This window comes from Thamnophis sirtalis, unplaced genomic scaffold (genome assembly GCF_051295495.1).
Source record: "Thamnophis sirtalis isolate CommonGarterSnake01/CBP01778 unplaced genomic scaffold, rThaSir2_p1.2 scaffold_6, whole genome shotgun sequence".
Lineage (NCBI taxonomy): Eukaryota > Metazoa > Chordata > Lepidosauria > Squamata > Natricidae > Thamnophis > Thamnophis sirtalis.
In genome coordinates, this window is record NW_028261386.1 from 70,229,707 (window position 1) to 70,241,979 (window position 12,273).

General features: G+C 43.0%; 1 long non-coding RNA gene across 1 annotated transcript in view; it reads left to right on the forward strand.

The window, feature by feature from the left end:
• The first annotated feature begins 6,217 nt into the window (after positions 1-6,217).
• The window catches only part of LOC148045012 (uncharacterized), a 33,128-nt gene continuing 27,072 nt past the window's right edge, over positions 6,218-12,273 (forward strand). The window contains exon 1 of the long non-coding RNA XR_015697160.1: positions 6,218-6,444. This is a non-coding gene — a long non-coding RNA (uncharacterized LOC148045012). The remainder of the gene's footprint in view (positions 6,445-12,273) is intronic.

Below are 12,273 nucleotides of genomic sequence, written 5' to 3' on the forward strand. Positions count from 1 at the left end.
CTATGTCGGACGTAGCGGCAGGGCGGCTTTTGCCTCTAGTGCCGGGGTGGCGGGGCGGCTTTTGCCCATTTTCAAGAAAGCTTTCTTGAAAGCAGGCAAAAGCCGCCCTGCCGCTATGTCCGACATAGAGGTGTTCCTCCTCTATGTCAGACATAGCGCCGGGGCAGCAGGGCGGCTTTTGCCCACTTGCCTCACCAGCCATAAACCTCACCGCACGTCACTGGGTATGAGCATAAGTTTGATCCAACTCTGGGAGACAGTGGAGGCATGCTATGGTACATGGGGTCACAATGAGTGGGGCTGAATGACTTAGTGACTGAACAAAACCAACAGTAGATAATATAATTCTTTTGAAATAAAATGGTTCATTGTTTTGGCCTGCTGGATTAATTCATACGCTGAATCCTTCACACTCCAAGCTTCCTCTGGATACTCTTAATTTGAGAATGCTAGTCTTTCTTTCCCATTAAAGAAATCTACAGGCTAATCTGTGTATGAATGAGGGACCTATGTCCTTGCCATTTACAATATTACTGTGTCTGCATGTGTGTATGTGTGTGTGTGTGTGTGTGTGTGCGTATACATACATACATACATACATACACATATATACATGTATATTGTGTGTATGTGTGTATGTGTGTATGTGTGTATGTATGTATGTATGTATGTATGTATGTATGTATGTATGTATGTATAATGAACAAGGCAATGAACCAACAGATTGCTTATTTGGAAATAAGTGAGTAACTATCTTAAATGCATTTCTCCTCCTTCAGGCTGCAGAGATAAATGGACTTTTAGTGGAAACAGACATTGTAAGTTTTATGGCGGGGGGAATAATTGCTGTGGATATTACAAAATAAAATAACATTGGAATCCACTTGGGAAGTGTCAAGATTTCATTGTGGAGCAGCTGGTTTCTGCCTATTGTCACAGGAAGGAAGTGAAGAAAAGGATGAAAGAACTGTCTCTCCCTATTTGCCATTGCCATTCTTAGCTTTTATTTCCATATCTTTGCATATAAAACAAATCACATATAATTTGCTATTCTCTTAGCATTACTTTTCTTACAAAATGCCTGTCAAAAATGAAAGTACAAAGGACAGGCGCATGTCTACATTTTTATGGCTAACATGTGTTGAAAAAAATTCAGAAACTTACTCCTCTATTCTTATCAAGATTATGCATAGTTTGGACATTAATAAATCAGGGTGGGTTCCCTGATTTAAGAAGTAAGTTCCTGTTTATTTCACATTTAATAGTTATCTATGACATGAAACTAGATATAGCAATAGCAATAGCACTTATACTTATATACTGTTCTACAGTGCTTTACAGCACCCTCTGGGTGGTTTACAACATCAGCATGTGCCCCCAATAATCTGGGTCCTCATCTTACCAACCTCAGAAATATGGAAGGCTGAGTCAAACTTGAGCTGATCAGGATCGAACTCCTGGCAGTGAGCAAATTCAGCCTGCAATACAATGGTGGGTTCCTGGAAGTATGGCCCGGTACGGCCATACTGGTAGTAGCCAACCTGCCTGCCTGCATTCCATGGCCGTTTAATAACATGACCAGCCCATAGCGCACCCGTGCACAGCGTGCAGCACCTGCGTGACCTCCACCAGCCAGCTGGGTGTCGCAGGGCAGTGGCATACACATGCGCACACAGTGCACATGCCCATCTAGAACGCCCAGCCCCATGCACAGCATACCGGCTGCGACGGGGTCCGGAACCCACCACTGCTGTAATACTGCACTCTAATCACTGCGCCACCATAGCTCCTGTATTCCAGGAAAGGTTAATTAAATTTCATCAGCTAATGGGTGGCAATAAGAGTCAATCTGCTGTAACATTTTCTAATAAGACCCAGGAAATCAACAACATTAGAATCCATAATATAATTTTTTTAGCAATATATCTTTCTTAAGACTTTGATTGTTAGTACATTTTATAATCCATGGGGACTTCCAAGCACTCATCCATTAATTCCAATATACCACACATCTTTTCTTAAGTCCACAAGCCGTATATTTGCATTATTTTATGACACCTAGAAAACATGGTCCAAAAAGATGGGGCTTTTAAAAAATCCATATAGAATAAATGAACAGGAAATGCAGAACATTAAAAGAGGATGAAATATGCCGCAATCCATAGAAACTGGTGCAGGTGATTCTGAGTGTTACAGTGCTTTTTGAACATAGCATCTGTTTGCCATATGTGAGATGTGAAACATATAGATCCCAGATTATTTCAAGAATTGTTTTATTCCTTGGAAAATTATAAGGATAAGAAGGAAATAGGTCAGGCCCCCCCAAAGATAGATATCCTGCCTTGTCCAGACTGGCACTTGAAAAAAAGCAGATATGTAGATTCCAGGTTATATTCCTTGTTCACATCTTAGAGGGCTGTAAGAGAGTTGTTATTTAGTTAGATTCTACCATTTAGATCAGGGGTCCCCAATCCCTGGGCCACGTTCCATTACCAGGCTGTGGCCTGTTCAGAATTGGGCATGCAGTGGGCAAGCATGCACACAGTTCCATGTACACAAGTGGTAAGTGCTCATGCTCACAAGCGGCATGCAAATGGAGCTTTGTGGAGCTCTTGCACAAATGGTTACCTGTGTGAGCCCATGTGCCTGCCACTAACATAGAACCATACTCTCTCTCCCACCCATCCGTCTGTCAAGCTGGAAAGTGGTTGGGAACCGTTGATCTAGATCACAGCATTCTAGCAACAAATAACCTGAAGAAACTGAAAGAGTTCCTTAAGCTGGGAGAAAAAAAAGGTTTTGGCATAATACAGTATATCAGTGGATCCAGTGAATAAACTCTGCTTGCTTTAAATTATATCAGTTCTTGAAATTGTCCACAAAAGTGTCCTTGTACAGGATGTTCCTATTCAGAATTCTAATGTATTAGCCATAATTTTTCAGTGATATTCTTGCATCTCCAATTTTTCATTCTCTTCTCCCTCTCTTAAAAAAAAGCCAGTTTTTTGTGTCCAATATTATATTTTGATAAAGCTTGAGGTCTCCCAAGCCTTCTGATTTGTACAGGCAGTCCTCAATTTATGACCATTTGTTTAGCATTCGTTTGAAGTTATGACAGTGCTAAAAAAATGTGACCTACAGCAGGTCATAGAAATTATGATTATCACAACATCCCCATGGTCACATGATTGTAATTTGGGCATATGGCAACTGGCATGTATTTACAGTGGTTGCAAAGTCCTGGGGTCCTATGATCATCACTTGCAACTTTCTCAGTTGGCTTCCAGCAAGCAAAACCAAACTGGATCCACTTAATGACTGCAGGGAAAAAAAGATGGCAAAATTGTGTGTGGTCATGTGATGGCTCTCTTAACATTGCTTAGCAATAGAGATTTGGGCAGTGGTAGGTTTCACATTTTTTTACTATCTATTCTGTGGGCGTGGCTTGGTGCGCATGGCCAAGGAAGGATATTGCAAAATTCCCATTTCCTCTCGATCAGCTGGGACTCGGGAGGCAGAGAATAGATGGGGGCAGGGCCAGTCAGAGGTGGTATTTACCGGTTCTCAGAACTACTCAAAAATTCCGCTACTGATTCTCTGGAACTGATCAGAACCTGCTGAATACCCTCTCAAATATTTTTTAAAATTCATCATCATGAATATTTTTAACATTAGAATAAAGGGTTTTCCCCCCAAACGAATGCAAAGTCTGAAATGGCAACAATTTGAAGGAAAGTCTTTCATACAGAACTAGGAAGGGGCTCATTGCTGGATTTATTAAGAACATGTCATTCTTTCTCAGGTCTTCCCATCACTATGGCAAGTTCTCCCAGGTTTTATCTTCAACTTTAGTATTTAAGCTAGCCCCATTCAACAGAAAGGGTCTGATAACAACAATGCTGACTTTATAATACATGTTTTGAAAGTTCAGATTATTTTACATGCATTTGATAGCTTCCAGATGTCCGTAGAACACATTGCTGTTTGAACTGGTTTTTAATAGATTTGATACTCCTTGATCAAATGTTTGGCTTCCTTTTTAAAAAAAAACATTTTGAAGCTTTTATTTTAAAAAATGTTCTTCATTCTGAACAATTCTGAATCTTTTTGAGATTGTTTTCTCCCACTTTGATGTTTGATGTGGTTGTTTAACATACTGTTGATTTTTGCTATAAATTCTGTTAAACTGATAGGTCAACGTAAACACTTCAAATAAATTATACTGACAATTTTATGGCACCTGGAAAGATAGTTCTCATTTTATAAGTAGTTATTAGTGGACAACACATGATTAAGAACATTCTCAATTCTGATAATGATCAGATCTTCCCAGCCTTTTTGGAAAATTTGGAATTGAAATAAAAATAAGGTGTTTCAACACACTAATTTTCCATCCTTGCCGTTATGCAATATGAAAAGCAAAAGGAATTTCCCAGAAGGAAATTCATTGTTGAAATTAATGGGAAGTACACGGATGCACCTTCATGAATTTGATTTCAATGAATCTTGCCTTGTAATGCCCCAAATCTTTTATTTCCTTACACCAAAGAGGAAAACATTTTAAGTTTTTTGTCCCCCCCCTCCTTTTCAGTACTACTCTATGGTGATGAATCATGCATTTTTTTGTAACTGGTAAACATATAAACTCTTCAGATTTATTAGACAAACTGAAAAAGATTTATGCAGCAGTTAAGTGTTTTTTTCTTGCAATTAATATCTTTATGTATATATCTAACATAATGTGTCTTTTTAATGACATTATTTATGGATTAGATACCAAAAATCTGTTAACAGTAGACAGAGAAGAGGAGCAGGAAATGAAAGAAGGAAATTGAACCCATTAAAAATAATATGTGGAAAACATTCTTTTTCTCACATATTTTGTTCATTTGCATATTACTTATTTAGTAGACAATCTGCTGCAAAATCAACAAGGTTCACATTTCATTAGAAAAATAATAATAATGATGATCCTGTAAATTTATTGACACTCAATAAATGCTGTGTGTAGACAGTCTTAACCCAGTCTTACATTGAAACGTATACAACCTCAGCTTTTCAATTAATTCAGTTTTCTTCATCCTGATGCCTTATATTTATGCTCTATTAATTGATGTTCATGTGCTCAAGAATATTGCCATTTAGGTAGGAATGATGGGAATTGTGATCCACTCCATCTGGTGGACATCAGGTTGAGGAAGATTGGATCATTAGTCTTTCCTTCTCACTGAAAATAATTTAAGGCTGAAAAACTACTATTTAGCTAAAAATAATTTCAAGGAATTAACAGAGGTTCATATTTGTCCAAAATTGCCTGTAGGTTTATTTGAAACATATTCTTCCCTCTTGTCTTTTCATCTTTCCTATCTCTTCCACTGCTGCCTGTCCACTGACAGTAGTTACCTTGTACTCTATTGGGGAAAGAGAAATTTGTTTTGAATAAATTAGCTTTATGCACTAAATTAATATTACTAACATTAGCAACCATTTTTACTAATATTGGAGTTGTATATGAAAAACTAACCCTGGCACGGACTGATATATATAAGATGACAGCTCAAGCACCAGTTTCTATGGACCACTTCACTCTGTTTTGGTGTTCTGCATTTCCTGCACATTTCCCCCTTTTTGGACCATTAAATGCTTACAGTTTTCCATGCTGGGTAATGAGAGGGCATTGCTCCATTTTTCCTGAGTTCTACTCCAGAATCAGAAGTAGGTTGGATAACCTACTACCAATAGCAACATTAAATGGATTGTGCCGTTTCTGGAGACACGATCCAGCTGCAAATTGGGTTGATTTAGGGTCCCTGCACAGCCTTAATAAATATCATTGTTTGAATGAATTCTCCCCTCCTCCTCTTCCTCCTCCTCCACCTCCTCCACAAAGAACTTAAAATAAACTATTTCTTCATACTTGTTTAATGTGATCAGCTGTTAAGAGGAGGACTAAAGCAGTAACAAACTCCTTGAAACAATGGGTGTTTTAAGTTCATGTTCTCCTGACATTGACTCTAATTGCATTAATAGCAGGAGGGCTGCTGGACCTGTCACGATGCACTAATTGCAAAGCTTTGTTTCTTCTGCTTCCTCAAACAATCCGAGTTTCTCAGAAGCTGTCGGTGCAATTTACCATCTGCTGGTTTTCCCACTGCACTCAGTGGTATAACAGGTGGGAGCTGATTAATGCCCCACTTCGTCTTTGCATGACTGGAAACTGGATTTGCCTTGAACAGGGACCTTTTAAAAGCACAAAGCATGTGAGAAGACATTAGCTGCTTCTCTCCCACTTGCAGATCCAGGGTCAGAGTTTGTCTCAAGCTGAAAATGAAAGTGTTGTCCCAGACAGTTGAACTGAGATCCACATTTATAAGCAGGGCAAAAATGTTGACGTAATTTGGGTTTGATTCCTTCAGTCCATTCACTGCATTTAGCAGAGCTAAGGTGTGTAAGTAGAATCAAGTTCACCCTAGTTATTTAAAGAGAGTTGGCATACAATCAAAAATTGAGATATAGTGTAAGTCTTGGTAAGTCTTTTGATTTTGGTAATTCAAAATCAAAAAATGCCATATAGTGTAAGGCTTGGTAAGCAAGTTACAGGCTCCAATAGAAAGTCTGCATCTGAGGAAGTCCACAGGAAAGGAAAGGGGTAAGTATAATATTCTTGATTCATTTGTTTAATTGGAGTCTCTTTACCTAGTTTTGTTATCTGTGTGGAGATCAGATCACATTTTAGATTATGTTTATGCAGAAATATTGAACATTTAAAAGCTTTCACAAACCTTACTCTTGTAGGAGAAATAAAGAGAAAAGAGAGTAGTTTGCTTGCTATCTCTACTTCTAGTGCCTCTCCCCATTCCCCTGCCCCCACAGTGATCCAGTAATCAGTAGGATAAAAGGAAAAGTACTTTTGGCAGTACATCTGGAGCTTGGCAAAGGGTGGATCATTGGAAGACCCGAAGGAACAGGCTGGAGACAGATTGTCCTGGACAAAATTATCTGGTTGCTCTGACCTGGTGGCACATGTCCAATCAATCACTTCTGAAGCTACATTTATTTCTTCCAGTGTTCCAGAGCACCAAGATGGATATACCAATATTGAATTCACAATAAACTTGTGAGAATCAAGGGAATAATGATACAAAATGATTGCTCATGAATCAAAAGTCTTTCAATCAGGTTGTGCTCTGATTATTAACTACTCTGTGAGTTTTTCTATGACTTATCCTTCCCATTTACCGATATCCGAAGTAGCAGAAACGTTTCAATTTTATGATACTTATGGTATGCTACTTTACTTAATCTATATATTGCCAGTAACATAGATTATACGTAAGTAAGTATGTTATTGGAAGTGACCTTTGCAGGACACCTTTCCAAGAATTCAGATGTCTGCATGGTAATTGTACAATGTTCCCAAGAGTTTCTTATTCACCTTCTGAATTACCCAAAATGAAAACTATAGTAGAAAACATGGGGCTTCTAGTACAAAACACAGCATACCAAAGCAGTCTGCAATATTCTTCTATGATAGCCAACCTTACAGCTGAGCAAACAATCTGGATATTATAGCTGTGAAGCAATGGAATTAGTCATAATACTGACACACATAGTAAATGTTTTGAAATCACAGTTTCAGATAAGCAGTTGCTTCATTGGGCGTATGGCCAACACTGAACTGGAAAATGTTTGAGTTGTTCTCTTTTCAAGCTAGTGCTAGAGATTACTAAAATGTCATTTAGAAATTTGAATGTTTTGACCTAAGCTGAGAGCTTGAGGATAGTTAAAATCCAAATAACTGGAGGACAATTCAGTATTTGATATAATATTTGCTGCACTTTGATTTTCATTACAGTCAATCACTAGGTATAACTTTCTATATAGACAATGGGAAGTATTATTTCAAAAAATTAAATTATAGTGTGATCTATAGCAGGGGTTCCCAATCTTGGCAACTTTAATATGTGTGAACCTCAACTCCCAGAATTTCCCAGCCAGCATGCGCAGAGTTGAAGTCCATACGTTGCCAAGTTTAGGAATCTCTGGTCTATGAGACAACGCATTTCAGTTAAGATGATTTCTCACAAGTGAGCTTTATTTTCTGCATTGATAATACATATTTAAATGCATCCGTGGCTGATTTTTCTATGGCTGATTTCTATTTTCTGTTCTTTGCATATTGAATCTCCATAAATAATTTAAAGTTAGCGTCCATAACTTTTAGCACATGTGTAAGAAAATAGCCTGAGTTCAGATTCTTTGTTAGCTATGGATTTACTGGCATAAGGCACTAAAGCACCAATCTTCTATATATATATAAATGGCTGTGTGTGTGTGTTTGTGTGTGTGTGTGTGTGTGTGTGTGTGTGTGTGTGTGTGTGTGTGTGTGTGTGTGTGTTCCAGCCTAACCTTGGAATGCCTCAAGCAATTTCAACCAAACTTGGTACACAGATGACTTACACTCTGGAAAAAAATACTGTGGGGATAAGACACCCCTAACACCCCTCGGTGTGTGTGTTCTGTTAAGATACAGCCTGTTGTGCCTTAAAATGGCTTCTACTGTACTGCTGTAAAATTACTTATACTGTACAGCGCAGTGGAGTTGCTGTGGTAACGGCTTCACAGTACTCCACAATCGGGCTCCCTCTGGTAAGGGGGAAAATCCAACATTATAAATTACATTTGGTCCAGACATTTCCCCCCTATAAATAAATACCCGGACAACACCAGGTTATCAGCTAGTTCATAGTATAAAATGTGAACATTTATTCATGTATTAGTTACTGTGTTGGCTATAAGATTCAATGTTGGTTAATGGCTAAAATGTTGGACTGGGAACAGTCCAACCCAGGTTCTATTCCCCCTTCCTGGGATGACTCTGAGTCAGTTACTCTTTCTTAGTCCAACCTGCCCACAGCAATCCTGTTATGGAAACAAAGTGTGAGGACAGAGGGCTACATACACTGATGTGAGTTTCCAAATGAAAGACAAATCACAAATCAATTCTGCGCATGGGCAAGGAACATGGCTGCTGAGTTCGCCGCTCTGGCTTTGCACTGAAAGAAAATCTCGTGGAGAGGAGGAATTTGTGCTCTGGAGCTGAGCCGAGGGAGGCTGGGGGTGGTGTGAACTTCTTGCGGTCCGGGAGCTGGCAGTGGACCGGCAAATTTCTACTCTTCCGAGCTGCCAGCTCCGAAAGACGCCGGCACTGCTGAAGCCGCTGACGCCGCCCAACACCGCGGCCCAGCTGGTTTGAGAAGCCCGACCTCCCCCTTCGTGTTTGAGAAGCCCGACCTCCCCCTTCATGTTTGCTGCCTGACCGCCGCGATTACGACCTCCGCTGTGCCGCTGTGCCGCTAGCCTGCCGTTGCCGGCTTGAAAAAAACGCCGTGGCTCAGCTCAGCTGTTTGGGATTTTTTATGGCCAAGCTGCCTGGGGAACTTTGATCTTCCCCCGATTATTGTAGGCTGCAGCGGAGATTGGAACTAACTTAAACAGCGAACAACGAGAGAGCTGGTGAGAGAGGGGAGTTTGGGACGCAGGGACGCAGAGGGACGCTGCCTGTTGCTGGCCACTGACATTGCCGGCCGTGGTTACCATCTTATGCCGCCTAACATCGCGGCTTGAACGGAAGGAACTGGTGGAGACCGTGGAGATTAAAGGAGAACTAAGAGAGAGTTGGTGAGGGGGAAATTGGCCCCTGGGACAGAGTTGAGGGAAGGTGGAGAGTCCTATGATTCACAGCTGGCAGCGGACCGGCAAACTTTAATTTCCGAGCTGCCAGCTTCCATAGACGCCAGCATTGTTGGCTAATAAAATTGACCACCTTGGACTTGTTTTTGATGCGCTGGGCCCCAAGAACGTTGGGCCCGATTATTGAATGGAGCGGCCCCCCCCTTCTACCAGAGATAGGCTTCCCTCCCTCCCTCTTTGGACTCTTTGGACTCCTTTGATCCTGGAAATGTCATCAAAAGAAGCTGCTGAAATGAACACACTTACCAGACTTCTTGCTACTATGGTTAACTCCCCGGTTCATACCATTGCAGCTGACTCCCGAACTCACTTTACCCCCCAGCCCCTCCCCCCCCTGGACTACACTGAACTTTTCAGAAGAGCCCCCCCTCAAGGTAGGCCCTCCCTTAGGAGAGGGCAGAAGACACCTTTGGACTACCTTAAACTGAACATTGTGTCTATGAGCCCGTGCAATTTTTAAACTTTTAAATTTTAAATTTTTACTTTAATACGGTATGTTGAGTGCATGGGATTGCTTGGGATGATATGAATGATCTCACTTTTATTACTATTATTGTTGTAACTTTGTGTTTTAATTATTTTGTGAGGATTGTTTGAGTGAGAGTTTGGGTATGACTGATTCGGAGGACCTGCCGGGGTATACGGGGGTCATCAGGGTGGTTGGGGGGACCACAACCACGGGTGAGGGTCGGAGCATTGTGGTCATGACAGGGAGAGGCAGATACGGCGGGGACTTTAGGGCAGGCCATCATCGGGGAAGGAGGGCTCGCTGTGTCATAGAGATCCCTCCTTCCGGCCCTAGGAGTCCCACTCCAAGGCCAGATGGCGCGGGTGTTCAGGACCCTGGTCTCAGGCTGCTGTCGCTAAATGCCAGGTCTGTTGTTCATAAGGCCCCCCTTATCCGGGACTTGATGACTGATGAGGGCGCAGACCTGGCATGTATTACTGAAACATGGCTGGGCCCTGAGGGAGGAGTCCCCCTCGTCGAGATGTGCCCAGCCGGATTTCAGGTGCTACACCAGCCGAGAGCCCAGGGAAGGGGTGGCGGTGTGGCTATCGTAGTCCGGGAGTCTTTAGTACCTCGTAGGATCCCTGCTCCGGAGCTTGTCGGGTGTGAGTCCCTGCTAGTGAAGCTGGACCTCAAGGGTCAAGTGGGTCTGCTGCTTACGTACCTGCCTCCCAACTACGTTGCAGCAGCCCTCCCCTCGCTCCTCGAGTCAGTAGCCGAGCTGGCGGTTGAGTTCCCTAGACTTATAGTTCTGGGGGACTTTAACTTGCCTTCGCTCGGTGAACACTCTGATGGAGCGCAGGAGTTCATGGCTTCCATGACAGCCATGGGCTTGACTCAAGTAATTCGAGGCCCAACTCACTCAGCGGGTCACACGCTTGACCTCGTATTCCTCTCGGAGCAGTGGAGTTACGATCTTGGTCTGAGGGGTAATGAGATCATACCCCTGTCGTGGTCAGACCACTACCTACTGAGGCTAGACTTCCGGAGGCCAAACCTCCACCGTAGGGAGGAGGAACCGACCAGCTGGTTCCGCCCCAAGCGACTGATGGATCCTGTTAGGTTCCAGACGGAGCTTGGGGTTATTCCTGATACCCTCGCCCACAGTTCGGCGGAGACCCTCGTCGCTGCCTGGCACTCGGCAGCTTCGGAGTCTCTCGACCGGATTGCGCCGCTACGGCCCCTCCGGGTCAGCGGCCCCCGGAGGCCTCCTTGGTTTACTGAGGACCTCCGGGAGGTAAAGCGCCGGAGGAGACGCCTAGAGCACTCGTGGAGGTCCGATAGGTCCGAGTCGAAACGGGCACTTTTGACAGCATGCACCAAGGAGTATATTCGGACCCTAAGAACAACAAAAAGAACATACATTGCCTCCTTGGTAGCGTCCGCCGAGTCCCGCCCAGCCGCCCTGTTTAGGATAACCCGCTCCCTCCTAAATAGGAGGGAGACGGGGGACTCCTTACAGGGTAAGGCTGAGGAATATGTCCAGTTCTTGGCGGACAAAGTTGCCCGGTTTCGAGCGGACCTGGACTCCACCCCAGTAGATCCAGCCGAGACACAAGGAGAAAACTTGGCAAACCATCTCTGGGTTGAGTTTCAGGAAGTTGCCTCTGGGGATGTGGACAAGGCTATGTGAGCTGTGAGTGCCTCCACCTGCATACTGGACCCGTGTCCCTCCTGGCTGGTTGCCAACAGCAGTGAGGTGACATGAGGCTGGATCCAGGCGGTTGTTACCGCTTCTCTTCGGGAGGGGTACTTTCCCACCGCGCTTAAGACAGCGGTGGTGAGACCCCTCCTGAAGAAGCCGTCTCTGGATCCAGCTATTCTTAATAACTATCGTCCAGTCTCCAACCTTCCCTTTGTAGGGAAGGTTGTTGAGAAGGTGGTGGCTCTCCAGCTTCAGCGTACCTTGGAGGAAGCTAACTATCTTGACCCCTTCCAGTCTGGCTTCAGACCCGGTTACAGCACAGAAACCGCTTTGGTCGCATTGACTGATGATCTCTGGAGAGCTAGGG